At 40.7% G+C, this 14,910-nt stretch overlaps 1 long non-coding RNA gene across 3 annotated transcripts; it reads left to right on the plus strand.

Moving 5' to 3' along the window:
* Nucleotides 1-7,855: 7,855 nt before the first annotated feature.
* LOC113145925 (uncharacterized) lies at nt 7,856-14,474 on the plus strand. Of its 3 annotated transcripts, none has more exons than XR_003297287.1 (4): nt 7,856-7,994; nt 9,168-9,300; nt 10,664-10,691; nt 13,906-14,474. It is a non-coding gene; the product is annotated as an uncharacterized LOC113145925 (long non-coding RNA). The 3 variants fall into 3 exon arrangements; XR_003297288.1 differs by having other exon boundaries at nt 9,168-9,283; nt 13,626-14,474; XR_003297289.1 differs by having other exon boundaries at nt 9,168-9,283.
* The last annotated feature ends 436 nt before the right edge of the window (nt 14,475-14,910 follow it).

The raw sequence follows: 14,910 nt of genomic DNA on the forward strand, positions 1-14,910 counted from the left end.
ACCAACCAGGCATTCAGTGTATTGTCAGTGACCTTCAAACACCTCAGACCTACATACGACTGCAGGAATACGGAAACCTGTGCCACTCTCCTGTTCATGTCTGTGAATTTATGACCTTTCATCAAGCCTTCTCAATAGGTCTGCTTTGCCCCCAGGTTAGAAACCCTGTTGGTGTAGGTGAACAGGAGTTTCCAGGGTACAGCACATAGTAAGATTTTATTAAACGGTCATTTCTTCATTATTACTCTTTAGCTGAGTTTATGTCTGTCACACACATAATCCCAGTTCCTCTCACTGTCAGGCTCACTGCAAACAGCTTGTTACATTAAGGCAGAGCTTGTTAACAGCAGCCCTTCAGCATCAGCACTGTTGCACCACCATAAGCTGCTCCAACATCTGTCTGTCATCTCAGCGTTTGAGTGGTATAGAGACCTCATGGGTCATCCAGTAACCGAAGGACCTGTGGGTCCATCCTGGGATTCTCCAGCCTGCATGTTGAAGTGTTCTCGGGCAAGACAATATCCCCAAGTTTCTCCTAGTGGTTGTTCCTCCAGTGTGCGAATGGGTCAATGGAGAAATAGTGTGAAGTGCTTGGAGTGCACTGGAGTGTGCTGTAGAAGTTACCAGGTTTTATAGGTTTAATGGTCACATAAGACTACTATACACTACTAGTCAAGCATTTAGACACACTTTCCTTATGCTAACAGCTAGAACGATCATTACCCACCATGAAACAAAATAGCTGGATGGATGGAGAGGTCACCCTGTTTGGCCGCAGCACTATTTGAACGCACTAAATCAAATCAGTGACTCGTGTAGAGTGGCAGGTTCAGGACATCTCCAATTTAGCTTTTATCTGCAGATAGGTATATGTATCCCCAAAAGTAAGTAAAAAAGATTGAATAAGCATCGTAACATGCAGTATTAGAAAGCTACAGCTAACATCAGCAAGGCAATATGGCTGTCATGGCTGCTAACATGACTAAAAAGCCAATTAGACACACGTTTACCCTGCTGTTACACAATGAACATTACACATTTCACTATTCTCAAAGACTTTCTATCTGATTCTTAAAGCCTTGGCTGTGTTTTTTGGTAGCTGTACAGTTCAGTGGATCCAGTTCAGTTTCAGAGCAGGTGGGGTTAGAATAAGTATAACAGGTCGCCTGCTAGTTCAAATGGGAGACACATCAGTAAGACACAAACAGCTACATGCATCCAAACACATTAGCGCACGGCAGGGTGGCATGTTTGTGGCGTGTCATGGTAACCATGTGAATCGCAGTTCAAACCTAAATGTAGTGGAAAGACACTGGCAGAATAGTGAGTGAATTTTTTTGCTTGAACTTCTGATTTTGTGCTTGGGTGAGCGTGTCCAGAGGCGGAGACGTGTGTGTGTGTGTGTGTGTGTTTGTGTGTCTGCATGTGCTAAACCACGAATCACAAGAAGATTTGAGGGTTTTGTGAAACAGAAATGGCAGCACAGCAGTACATGTTGGTTAACCCACACTCCTTGCTGTGTTAAACACACACACACACAAACATACACAAACAGCCAGGCGGCTTCATGTGGCAGCTTCAGTTGAGTCACAGTTGTCTTGTCAACCTCTTTGCTATGAACCTATTTGACCCGGCCACACACACCTAGAGAAAAAGACCCAAACAGCAACACACAACAGATGCAAACATGTGTTTGTATCCCCAAAAGAAAGTAAAGAAGGCCAGATAACACACACTTAATGAGTCCTCATGATTACACACACTAAAAACACACACCTCTTTGCTTACCTCCTGAAGCGTAGACATTCACACTGTCTGCCTCTGACAACAGGGCTCATCTGTCATCTCACACACATACACAACACGGAGGGACAAAATAATGACCAGCGTGTGCGTGTGTGTGTGTGTGTGTGTGTGTGTGTGCAAACAGCATGCACATTCCTGGAGCCGATGACCCAGGCTCTATGGGTAACCATGACTACCACTGCTTCACCATGGAGACGACCGTTACTCCCTGTGCTCGCCCTCCGCTCCTCCGCTCCTCCTCCTGCTCCTCTCCGGCTTCCTGCTCCCCCTGACGAACCCCGTTCTCCTCCCTCGGTGTCTCTGTTCACCAATGGTGTCCGTCGATCCTCAAAACACCAGCCAGGTGTACCCTCCATCACTCTGCGGTGCTTGTGTTCTTTTCTAGTCCCACTCGTAGTTAATTTCCCTTTCTTTTCATCTGCTTCATGCAAACACATGCACACAAGGTTATAATTAAAATAACTGTTTGATTAAAGGATGAGTCCAGTGATATTCTGTTTTTCTCCTATTATCAACAAATCCAATTAGAATGCTAAATTTAGCAGTGAGTGTAATCCACTATCAAGTATGTACCATACGGCTTCGCTGTTGTAAACATCACTGGGCCACTGTTGCACTGGGTGACAGTGTTATTTTATTTTATTCTTTAGACTCAATCCCACATAAGTCACCCTGCTGCTGTAAATACTCATTAGAGCATCAAATGTGTACTAATCCATCACTGAAAACAGTCCCCAACAAATTCAGTATGTATTCTTGCTAACATTTGCAAAAAAAAAAAAAATCAGAGCTGAGCTATTTTAGGAAATTAATGACCTTTTTAAAACTGAAACTGTGACCTGTTTTTAAAGATTTATGTCTTTAGTAATTAATGGGTTTGGAGCAGATGGCAGAGACAGGGTAGGGAGGTTTGAACGTTCTCAGAGGCAGACTAATGTATTTGTGCTTTGGGTCTTTCATGAAATTTGTTGACAATAAGAGGACTAAATTATTAACCGGCCTTATTCTTATGGGGTTTAAATTGTTTACACACTAGCCAGACGTCCTGATAGTTAACTCCACTAAACCAATCAGAAATCAAAGACATTTCTTTTATTTTTCACAAATCGACTCTTCTGTTTTTGCTTTCTCCTCTAAAACATACAAAAAAAATATACATAAAATACATACAAATATAAAAATATACATAATGACAGACACTAATGTGTCTCTAGCAGTAATCTATAAACAGGTTTTTGAGATGAGACCATAAACATTGCATCCACAACAGTGGCAAATATCAGGCACGCTGCTAAAGGGCATTTTGTCAATTTCTTATGTTACTATTTTGCCTGTGCACGTACGCAACCCATCTACCCACACAGCTGTCAGTACTTCTTGAATCACTACTTTGTGGCCTCTGCACATTAATGTGACTGATCTGAGTTTTTGTGGGTGGTAATGTCTGACCTTCACTCAGTGGTTTCAGACAGGATATCCCGGAGGTCTGTTACAGCCCAGACAAGTCGGACTGCCGAGGGTGGCTCATAATCACGTAGTTACCAGCAGGATTCATCCTTAGCAAATGTTAAATAAATGGGAAGTAGGAGAAGTCTTTCCTCTGCTGTCCCTTAAATTGAATTTGTAGGAAGAGTGATGAGGTACTCCTCTATGTGTCTACAGAGGTGAACACCTTCTCTCCTCACCTGCTGTGCTTACCATTTTTTTCCTGAAATTTAGAGGCAGGCTCATAGGAAGATTGATGACCGTGGATCTTTGAAATCTTATTAAGTATACTGAATGGATTTTGAGGGCCCTAGGGTTAGAAAATTTGCACCTACCTACAAAATACCACATAAAAAAAACTCCAGATGTAAGAAAACCCTAAAATTCTGAAATGTGAATGTCTTTCTCCTCAACAGCAGCAATGTTTTTGTCACCTGTACTGAAGAGAAGCAGAGGAAACAGTGCTTCATTATACCAGTTGTTTACGGTTTTTGTTGTGGCACTTTCATGAAGCTGTTTGAGCAATTAATGTTGCTGCTTTTAACATATGTCAACAGCAGTGAGTGGAGACTGAAGGAGGATACGCCGCAGCTGATGTAGATGTGTTGAAAATGTTGACAGTGTGCTATTCGGCTTTTACTTGCACATGCTGACACTGACGCATCCTTCACACCTTCATGGAGGTGCGATTAGGAAATTACACCGAATGTGCCAAAAAGTGACAAAGCTCGTATCAGTGGGGGTCAGTGGTTCAAGGCCAGTTACCATTTTGTGGCAACACCACAGGTCTGATTCCAGCCTATTATTATTTTGTCTCATGTAATGCTTTTATTTGAGTTTGGCTCATGTATCTCGAATACGTGTTAAACAGAGTGAAAGATTAACATAAAGAGGCAAAGATGGCTGTATGGTGAAATAATAAAAGTGTTGTCCTTTCTCATCTTTCAGTCAGGACCCCACAAATAATTATTTGACGTCTTTGATGTAATGTGCTGTCAAAGAGAGAAAATGTTTGTGCAAATAGTTATAACAGTTATAGACGATGAAATCTGTATCTGCCAAGAAAACTATACATGAGAAAGTGAATGGCTTGTTGAGTTGTCATGGGTGGGTAGTTGGTGAGGGACCATGTCTTTGTCACTGCTCTGGCAACTTCCACTGATTGGTTGAGTTGCACACCAATAATGTGAGGAGAACAGTTTGGTCCAAATTAGGGAAAAGTGAGAATTTAGGCATTGGTAAAATTCCCAGCTCAAAAATACCTCACCTAGTGCCAACTAAACACCAGATTACATTAAAAAACACTTATGGTGGTGCCGTGAAGCAGAAAACACAGCGCAAACATGATTTACATATTTTTTATTATTCCTAACCAACAATAAAGTGCCACATGCACCATTTCACAAGTGTAATTTTGCTTCACAAATGAGTGGTGGCGGCGGCAGCCCACCTCTCAGCCCCTGTCAGCTGTGCCACCGGAAGTTGTGAGTTCATAATTCCCATAAAACAGCTTGTTCCAAGCAGAAGTCCCTTCGCTTCACATGCGATTCAACCGCTATTGATATGTGTGGAAGGAAACCAAACCTAAAGAGACTGTTTATTGAGACGGTTATTGATTGACACGCACCTCAGCCAATCACAATCTGTCTTGCCCATGCCTGCGCCACCTCAGCTTGACTCAGGCTCCGCTAAATCACCCAAAATATAGATTTTTTGCCTCCTTATGTTTGATGTGGTGATCCTAAACTTCAAACATCCAAACAAAAGTCTACATTCTCACACAATCTGGCCTCTCCCTGGACCCCCAGCTACCTTTACCACCAGTGCTCTGCTCAAATTTTATGTCATAGCTTTTTATTCTATTTTGATGAAGTCATTTCCACCTTTTTTCCATCATTGCAGGAATTTTAAAAGCACCAGGGTCTTGTGTTTCATAAAATAATGACAATTTCTTCCAAAGCCAATCTTGTGTCACAGAATTTAAAGTGTTGTGTTGAGCTGGTTAGATCCTTCTAATTGTCTAAGTGTTGTTGCTGTTGATTGATTCGTAATTACTGTAATATCTCAAAATGAATGTGGTAATGATTTATGGATGATGAAATGCAGCCCACAGCACAAGCTGAAATTCAGAGACGGTGTCAACTAAAACCTTTAATCATCGATCCGTCGCACCAGAGCTGGGGCTCATTTTTAATCAGACTAGTTTGTGACATGAAGTGAATTTATGCCTTTTCTTTTTCCTGAATAGTGTTTGCTTTCTTCCTCTTTCTCTTTCTGTCACACAGTGTCTCCTTCTCCACACTAAACCCGACCCTACAGCGAAAAGTAAAGCCCATATAATTATAAATAGTACAGGTGAAGTTTTGAAGTTGATTTGAAGCAGCCCACGCCATTTTCGCTCAAATTATTGCAGAGCGATGGCGTCATACACCAACAAAGGTGACACCACAGGTACTTAAGTCTTTCACCTCTGTTTTTTCCCTCCTGTCTTTCTTTTATCTCATCATCTCCACTCCTCATCTGCATTCATCTTCCCTGCCTGTTCATCTGCACCATTTCGCTCATCATCACTCCCTTTTTTCATCTCCTGTCAAATGATCTCTGAGACCGGTTTGATCCCCAGGCCAACTCCCTCCTCCCGTCGATCTGTCAGTCTCGCTCTGTTCCTGATTGTCTGCCATCTTTTTTCACTCTTTTATTCTTATGCTCATCCGGCTGCCTTTTTCTCATTCTGTCTCTCTCTCTTTTGTTTCTGTTCTCTTGTCACCTTACACGTTTTTTCTCGTCTTCTGACGTTTCTCCTCTTTTTTTGTCCACTTCGATTTCCCCTTTTCTCTTTAATCCAGCCTTCCCCAGTTTCTCTCTCTTTTTTATTCCCCCTTGCGCTCAGTGACATTACCTGTCCTTCTTTCTTTACCTCTTTGATTCCTTTCACTTATCTGTCTTTCATCCCGTTCACCTTCTGCGTTTCCATCTGAACTGTTCCATTTCTCATCAGAGGGAACAGAAATTTGGCCTCTGAATATCGATCGCAAAAAAGCACAAACACCATGACAGTTAATTACATGACAATCATTTTCCAAAAGTTCAGTTTTTCAGGCAGAATTTAACCACTTTTGCTTTTTGGAAATAAATAAATAATCACCTTAGCATTAGTTAGAAATATATGGTCTTAGACTCCAGACTTTTCTTCTATGACCTTCACAGTTTCATAGCTTGTAATTCTCTCCCTCACGCTCTCCCTGCTCTTTAATGCCAACACTATTTCTTTACTATCTATCAACTCCTTTTGTCTCTCCCTTATTGTCTTCTGCCATTAGCTTACTAGTCTGCCTCTCCTGCCTTCCATCAGCTTTTCTTTCAGGCTCTTTGACCCCCCTTCCCCTCTTTTTACTTTTTTGAAAATTTCCACTATGTTCCTTTTCTCCTTGCTCCCTCTCACACGGTCTCCCCCCCCCCCATGTACACACACGCACACACACAATTTCCTCATTCATATTCCACCTGTGTCAGTCTCCTTGGAGTTGTCTGAGGGAATCAAATCCACCTTCAAATTCATCTTTTTATTCTTTCTATTCCCACTCTGACTCAAGGTCTTATTCTTTTCTCTATCCTTCTCCTCTCTGTAGTGTGTGTGTTTGCTTGAGTAACTACTGTAATTGTCAAGGTCTGTGCAAATTCATTGAAGTTTTTGTTTGTATTGATGCAAACATATGAAAAAAGCACAATCAGTCAGGGCACATTTACTGTAGCACCTACACATTGGGACAAAACTGCAATATGTGTCTGAATTTCTACCAGAGACATGTGATTAAAAGCAGAAGATGCAACAGACAAGGACGGGGTGAAATGTGCGTAAGCAGGATGAAAAAAGAGGAAAATCCTGTGTAGTCTCTGCAGAGGAGAGCCAAGGATGCCTGCAGCTTTAAAGGGTATCGCCAGTGTTATTTCATTTTTTTCCCATTAGGAATCACTGTTACACACTGCTGGCAGCAGAAAGGCAAAACAAAACCTAATGTGGAGTAACCCACAGAACCTTTTTAGCTGCAATAGTCTTTGTTTTTCTGTGAAGATTTTTTAAAAGGTCCATGGAAATATTCAAGAAAAGGAGCCTGGGTCTAGTTAGAAGCTTTCAACATATAAACATGCAACAGACACAGTAAAATAGCTCCTGCTCTGTGTCCTAATGTGGTGTTTGGTGGTGAATGTGAATAGTGTTATAGACTTTCCCCTGGCTGTTCACTCTTATTACACAACTGACGTTTGGTTTAGGTGATGAAACCTGAACCTGCTTTATTTGCCAAATGAAGACTGGCTGAAATGCAGCACAATACAATTTTAGATTTGCTTCAGAAAACAGTATAGAACAGTATGTTCATAAAAACTGTATGCCTTGCTTTCCAAACACATGACATTAGAAACAAAAGCAGGATCTTTTTAAATCTCTCTGTTTTTAAGTAGTTGGCATAAACATGTTGTGATCACTGACTTATTACCGCCTTTATTGTGGACTTATTAACAAAGACTTGTGTTTTTACACATCCCAGTTAAACTTGTGATCTGTGACAAAACAGCTTTTTCATTTAAAACCTAGTGTGTATTTTTGAACGGAGAGATTTACAGGATAAACCCCTTTTAGGTAAAAGCAGAGTATTTTTGTCAGCACAGTCCTTTGGTGTCATGTTTTTGACCAACTGGTTAATGTAAGTCCAGTATTCACTCTTCTGTTTTTGGTGTCTTCTTCTAAATGCTCCACAGTGTCCGCCTGTTAATGTAGAATGTATTTTTAGAGCTTTTATGTGAAAATATCCGCCTGCTGCAGCTAAAAACGATGCAGTGAGATCGGTGAGTGAGCCAACACAGTGAAGTTGTGGGCTGAATTGCTAAGCAGTGAACTCATAAAATCCTAATGTTGTTTTAATGGTGTTATTTGATCCATTATTATAAAAAGACCTATGTACTGTAGTTACTGTCCCTGACAACTGTTATTGTTTGTTGCAGAGTTTGCTTAATGAAGCTGTAACTTTAGTTTTGTATTTTTTTCATCTGATCCCTTTTGAAAAAAAAAAAAAAAAAAGTGGGTCTGTTGCTGCTCAGTGATTGGTATTTTTCTGTGATTTTGCGATAATGACAAAATATTTAGGAATACTATAATCCATTTCTGCTAATAGGTTGCTCTAAATATTACACATTGAACCTTGAAATATAAAAATTAACAGTTTAATTAGGATATTACAAAATAGTCACTCAGACGCGTGAAAGCTGCTCCTCCTCTTCTTCACCTCTTGCCCTGATTTCTCACCGTGTGACTAACGCTCCACACTGGCTAAATTTGTCTCCTGTCCACACTGAACCACAAATTTTTACACCCCTAAACCGAGGTATCGGAAAACAACTGCCTCGTCTTCTTGTCTCAGTACGTTTGTATTGAAGGATGTTTTAATCACACGAAGAGCAATTCCAGTGTGAAAAGCTCATAAATGTGCACAAACAACTTCCCCTGTTTGAGGAGCAGTGATTATAACCCAATATGAAATCATGTTTAGTCAGTTGTCTGACAATAGAAGCAGACAAACATATAAATGAAACCTACTTCATTATGAATGGGCTGTATTGAAGGACTGTCGAGATGACAGCGGGAGGCAGAGCAGAGGTTTATCTGTTCGGGGCTTAGCAGACTAACTGAGCTGTATCCGTCCTGCTCTTTAACCAGTGAGCTCTGATGCACAGTTTTGCTGTTTGTCAGTTGAAACAGGACAAAAAAAGTGATTAAGCCATTTCCTGGTTGTGGAGTTGTTTGAAAATGGTGTGATTTTTATCAAAAAGACCTGAAATTGCTCGTCATTTTCACACGTAATTGGTGCTTTTAAATTTAGCTGCTGAGCGTGGACTGTATTCCATCATTCCTCGCCCTTCTGCCTGACAGGCCAGTGGGTCTCCTGGTGGGAGCTGACCTTTCTCCTGAAGGAGAGCCAGAGCGGCAGCAAACGACGTGAGAGAGCAAACAATGTGTGTAAATGAGTGAATGATAAGTTAGTGAGGTGGAAGAATAATTGTTTGAGCACTGTAACACTGATGTGTATACTGGTAGACTATGTTGATGTGAGTAGCGAAGTGAATGGTGTGTGTGTGTGTGTGTTACTGTGTTTATGTGTGCTGGGTGTCACACTTGGTAAAATGTGCGAGTGAGAAGGAGAAAATGTGGGGGTGTGATTGTCTGTGTGCGTGCATACCATATGCCCACTGTTTGTGTGTGTGGCGAACTAAATCAAGATATTTACAGCATTGTGTCTTCATGTGGTAACCATGACAACGTCACAGTGGGAGAGGCTGTCTGTCTCAGTGCATTATGACATCAATGTGTAACCCCCAAAACACACACACAAACATACACATACTCTGCACGGCAAACAGCATACAGCTGGTAAACACTCACACAAACGCACACATGGACACGCAGTTGCTACTTGGCTACACACGCTAACCACGCATTAGCATGAAAATACACACATGATGCCAAGCTGCAGGTGTGTGGCACTCTAGCCTGAAATGGAGAAACATGCACAGCTCCTGCCCTACCCCACACACACACACACACGCACACATGCCCACACTCAAGTGGAGCAGGAAGAAAATCTCCAAAAACACTCTCCAAGAGAAGTGTGCAAGTCCCAGAAGTAGAGTGGTAAGAGTGTGTGTGTGTGTGTGTCTGTGGCATTTTTTTACATTTCTGCATCTACAAACCATTCTGGGCAGTCATACGTCAATCCTCTGATTCTCCTGTGTGCAGTGCACTTGACTACACATGTGGGTCTGCATCAGAATACATATAGTGACATGTGGTGATAAACAAGCATGGAGTATACATGGCATTTATTCCATTCATGTAAAGGATGTAGCTTAAGAGAAAATTGTAACAATATTCATAACTTCCCCATCGCACGTGCTAGTGTGAGCACATAAGAGTTACTGTGCTAATATTAGTTCAAAACACAGTAAACACTAATAGAAAGTCAGACAGTTTTTTATGTGGCATCAGGTAGAGAGTCAGTGATTTGACAAAGACAATGAATATCTATACAAAATATCATGGCAGTCCATCTCTAGCTATTGTTATATTGTGGAAAAATGCATTGGACAAGCAAACTGACCCACTTACCCAGCATTCCTAGAGCCACGTGATGTGAGCCATCCAAAATACAATTACAGAGTTTACAAATAGGCTATTACTTTTGAAATTTTGGCCATGATGTAGCAGCAAAAACACACACTTTACAATGGCTCTATTTTTAATTTCTACCATACTAGGACACTTTGGAGGAAAAACTGAATGAGTATGCACCTGAAATAATAATATTTGTTTAATGCTTAGGTGAACTACGTTCAACTACAGAAAACAGGTAAGTCCAGGCATTTGGTTTGTCGCTATGCATGTATTGATTGCAGTAAGCATTCTGCATAATCATTTAATCATTCACCTTAATTTTCTCATCTCTGTTTCACATGGGTTACTTTTTTTTTTTTTTTTTTTTTTTGGAACTGTCTGATTGTCTAAGTGCTCATGTTTCTTCTCTTATGTAACTGCTTTTAACAGTGTTATTGCAATTTCAGCTCTTAGTCACTGCATAGAAAAAAGTCCAAAACTATGACTGATGCCTTAATGGACCAAAAAATAATGCAACAGCAACATGTCAGGGTTTAGGAGAAAATAAGGTGAGCTGTGAACATCGCAGACTGATGATATCTAACAGTGTAAAAGAATCTTTAGGAGGGGTTTTCCTCTGATGCTACTGAGGTGAAGCCTTGTTTCCAAATACTATCCATCACCTCAGTGTGGATGTGTGTAAGAGAATGTGTAAGGTACTGCAGGTGTGTGGGTGGCGGAGAAAAGAATTGGACGGGGAGAGAGAAGAGAAAGTGAACAAGAGAAAGAGAGAGAGTGAATCATTCTGTGAACAGACCACCTTGACAGCGTGATATCAGATGCATTATTTGATGATTGGATCACTGGCTACAAAAGCTGATAGATCTCCGCCTGAAATTGATTTCTGTCTGGATGTGACTCACACACACACACACACATACACACACAAACACACACAGGCTATGAGACAGAAAGCCAGGAGAAACTAATTACCAGTTCACAGAGTGTCTGAGAAACCTGAACCTCAATGAAAACACCTGAAGGACTGGCACGCTGGCAACTAGAGACAAAATAAATTGGAAAATTAATGTTCTATTATTGGGCCAAGAGTGTGTGTGGGCTGGTATTTTCACAGGGTCTGATGATTTGATCGCCTTTAGGGTCACTTTTGGTCCTTTTCAGTGGCAGCTTTATTGAACTATAAAAAATAATACAGTTGCACTGCATACTGGAGTTTGTGAGGCTAGGATTAGTTAGATTTTATTTTTTGCCTCATATTTTTTAGGAATTGTTTTAGTATCAGAAAGTATTTTGTCTTCAGCCTATTTTCATTTTGCAGCCGTATGTTATTGCCAGCAGTTTGGACTGAAGTGCACAATAATCACATATGGTTGTAATGTTCACGTCTCCATATACTTTTGGACATGTACTGTAGCTTCCACCTCTCTGCTGTAGAGACTGTCCTTCCATAAAAAACAACCCCATAGGTCGTTTGTGAAAGCAGCTTATTATCACCCATAACATGGGTGATAATAAGCATCATTGTGTTTTATTGTTAAGTGACCTCTAGCTTTCATGTGAGACAGCATCAGTCTTTTCACTGTGCAGAACATCTGGGTAATTTTTATGGCTGGAATCCTGCAGCATGAAGAATAAAATATAAAATATGCTTTCATAGGAATAAATTGGACGCCATCTTGTAATCCTTAATATATTCATGATTGAGAGCATGCTCGTTACACATTTTCTCTGTCTCAGCCTAATGACTCACTGTTGGCTCCTCACACAGATGAATGTCATGGAATAATTTCATCTTTTCTAGACCTTCCAGTTGTTTCAAGCCAGTGAAGCAACATGTGGCTGATAGAAAACCTCTGTCTGTAGATCCAAACAGCAGCAAACTGTATTGTTTATTTAATGATATATTGTACGGGGCATTTTCTGCACCAAATATCACTAAAAACTGATTTTCAACTAAATAAATAAAAGAAAAAAATCCACTACTCTGTAAAAACCATCCCTCTGTTTATTGGTTATTACACACATTTAACCACCACTTATTACTTTTTTGGTGCTGAGAGGTAAAAAAATGGCAAAAATAGTCTTTTTACTGTCTTTTTCTTCCGACTGTTCAGACTAATCAGTCCAAATAGATCAATTGATGTCATGACTTATGATGGAAATGATCTTAGTTTAAATGACAGTGGCAACACATGTGCAGCTCTTATTTACTCTGATGAACAAGTCATTTGAAGCAAAAATAGAGAATCGTGTGATCTCCAGTGTATAGAGGTAACATTTAGTGGTCATGCTGATGTTACTGGTAAGTGTAGGTGTGTGTGTGTGTGTGTGTGTGTGTGTGTGTGTGTGTGTGTGTGTGTGTGTGTGTGTGTGTGTGTGTGTGTGTTTCTGTCTGACTCCTGGGCTGGGGGTTACCTCTCTGTCAGAACTCTTCTGTCACACTCGGTAATGATCAAAGCTCTCCCTGGGACCCCCTACCATACACACTCACACAACCAGCCAACTGGACAGGAATTGCTCAGCCATGCAGCCCATGCTCCACACAGTTCATACAGGATCTCTCTCTCTCTCTCTCTCACACACACACACACACACACATATATGTATATACGTGCATGCTACTCCTCTCCTCTTTCATATCTTTCATCTCTTCAGTTCCTTATTTTCTTTTTTCGTTACATCTCACAGCCCATTCCTCCACTGGTTTCAGCTCCTTCGGTGTCTAGTTGAAAGTTCTCTGTTGACTGTATCGCAGCTTGTTGTCTCTCTTTCTCCTCCTGCAGACTCCTCTTGCTGTTACATTGCTTTTTTGTTTTGTTTTTTTGCTGTGCCTCTCGCAGTGTTTCACAGTCTGTTTTGTGAAATTCATTCTTCCTTGGCTCACTGTGTTCGTTACTGTTTGAGACTTACTGTTTCAGTTCAATCCTTTTTTCTTTTCCTATTCTCTCCATTGAATTTAATGTTACTTATCGCTTTATATTATCTTCTGGATATTGTTACTTTTCTACCGTCCTGCAGCATAATGGTTATTAATGGTTATGAACTATGTAGCATGCATTTTAATTTTATCTTGAACCCGATGTTCATATTATACAAATAAAAATAACTTAAACTTTCCTTTCTAACATCTAGCTCCTTCTTTCTCCCCATCCCTTATTCTGTCTTTCAGTGGACCTTTCTTATCCATGAGGGATCAAATTTCATGCATTTTGGTTTCGCCCTGTATTTTTTATTTTTAGTATCTGTTTCAAAGCCAAGTTATTTCCAGTTCTTAATTATCACTCAGAAAACATTCAAAGTCTCCTCTGTTAGCACCAGTTCTTCTTAGGGAATATACATTTTTGTTAATTGCTTACAACCCCAAAAAGAAACTATGCTGTTGTGATTCAACCCCCTCCCTCCTTTCCTCATGAACCACTGAATCATGTTACATCTCTTTCATTTTAAAGGAGAGTAGCCATCCCACCTTCCATCCATCCACATCCCGATCCCCTCCCCTCCTGCAGGTCAAGTGACAGCCCGCAGAGCAGAAAGACAGGAAATGGAGCAGAGAGACGCGACAGCCCAGCACGAGACTGGAACCAAATCCCCAGACACACACACACACACACACACACACACACCTGCATTGATACACCAAAGCCCCATTTGTTTGCTAACTCAGATGCTTTTCTAGCTGATTGTTCCCTGTTTGTCCAGTGTGCTGGGTTATAGTAGAGCAGAGCCATTACAGTCCATGAATCTCCTGTTTGTTTTTAGGCCCTTTCTTCTAACTTTTTCTTTAACAGTGTCATAGTAATTGTTTAAACACACTAAAAGTTGTAACTAGCTCCTTTCTTAACAGTATTGTCACCAAACAAGAAGGTTAATCAGGATAATGTTGAGCTAACTAGCTACTAAACACTTGGAAAGTTTATTTTTGATAACAGAGTCTGTCTCCAGGGCACAGAAGATTCAAGTCAGGGGACATGCTTCTTAAGACTGAACTGAACGTCTTTTCATTTAGTACTTGGATAAACAATCTTGCCCTCTATAAAAGTCATCTGTGTTACACCTGTGCTGGGCTGAAGTTTAGCAGCCTACTGATGTTCTCTTCAGGATATTATTCTAGACACAACCCAGACCAAAGGTGAGAATGGAGTTAGTGTGAATTGGAAATTACAGGTGGAATCAATTTTGTTTGTTGAAAAGATTTGGGCTCCTGCATAAAGCTGTGTTTTCCTCTAGACAGATATTGGTGTAAGCTTGTTATTTTAGTATTTCATTTGTACAGCAGTTTTCTTTACAGCTGGCATTGGTGTGTCACTTCGCCTTGAGATACTGCCAACCCACCTGAAAGAATCTCATTACTACTGGTTTCAGCTAAGACTTGGCTGGTTTCAGAGGCTTTTCCTTGCTGACGATCTGTGGAGAAACAGTGCTGTGCAGGTGATAACGGGATAAGTGGATTTTGA

The sequence above is a fragment of the Mastacembelus armatus genome, chromosome 7 (genome assembly GCF_900324485.2).
Source record: "Mastacembelus armatus chromosome 7, fMasArm1.2, whole genome shotgun sequence".
Classification (NCBI taxonomy): Eukaryota; Metazoa; Chordata; class Actinopteri; order Synbranchiformes; family Mastacembelidae; genus Mastacembelus; species Mastacembelus armatus.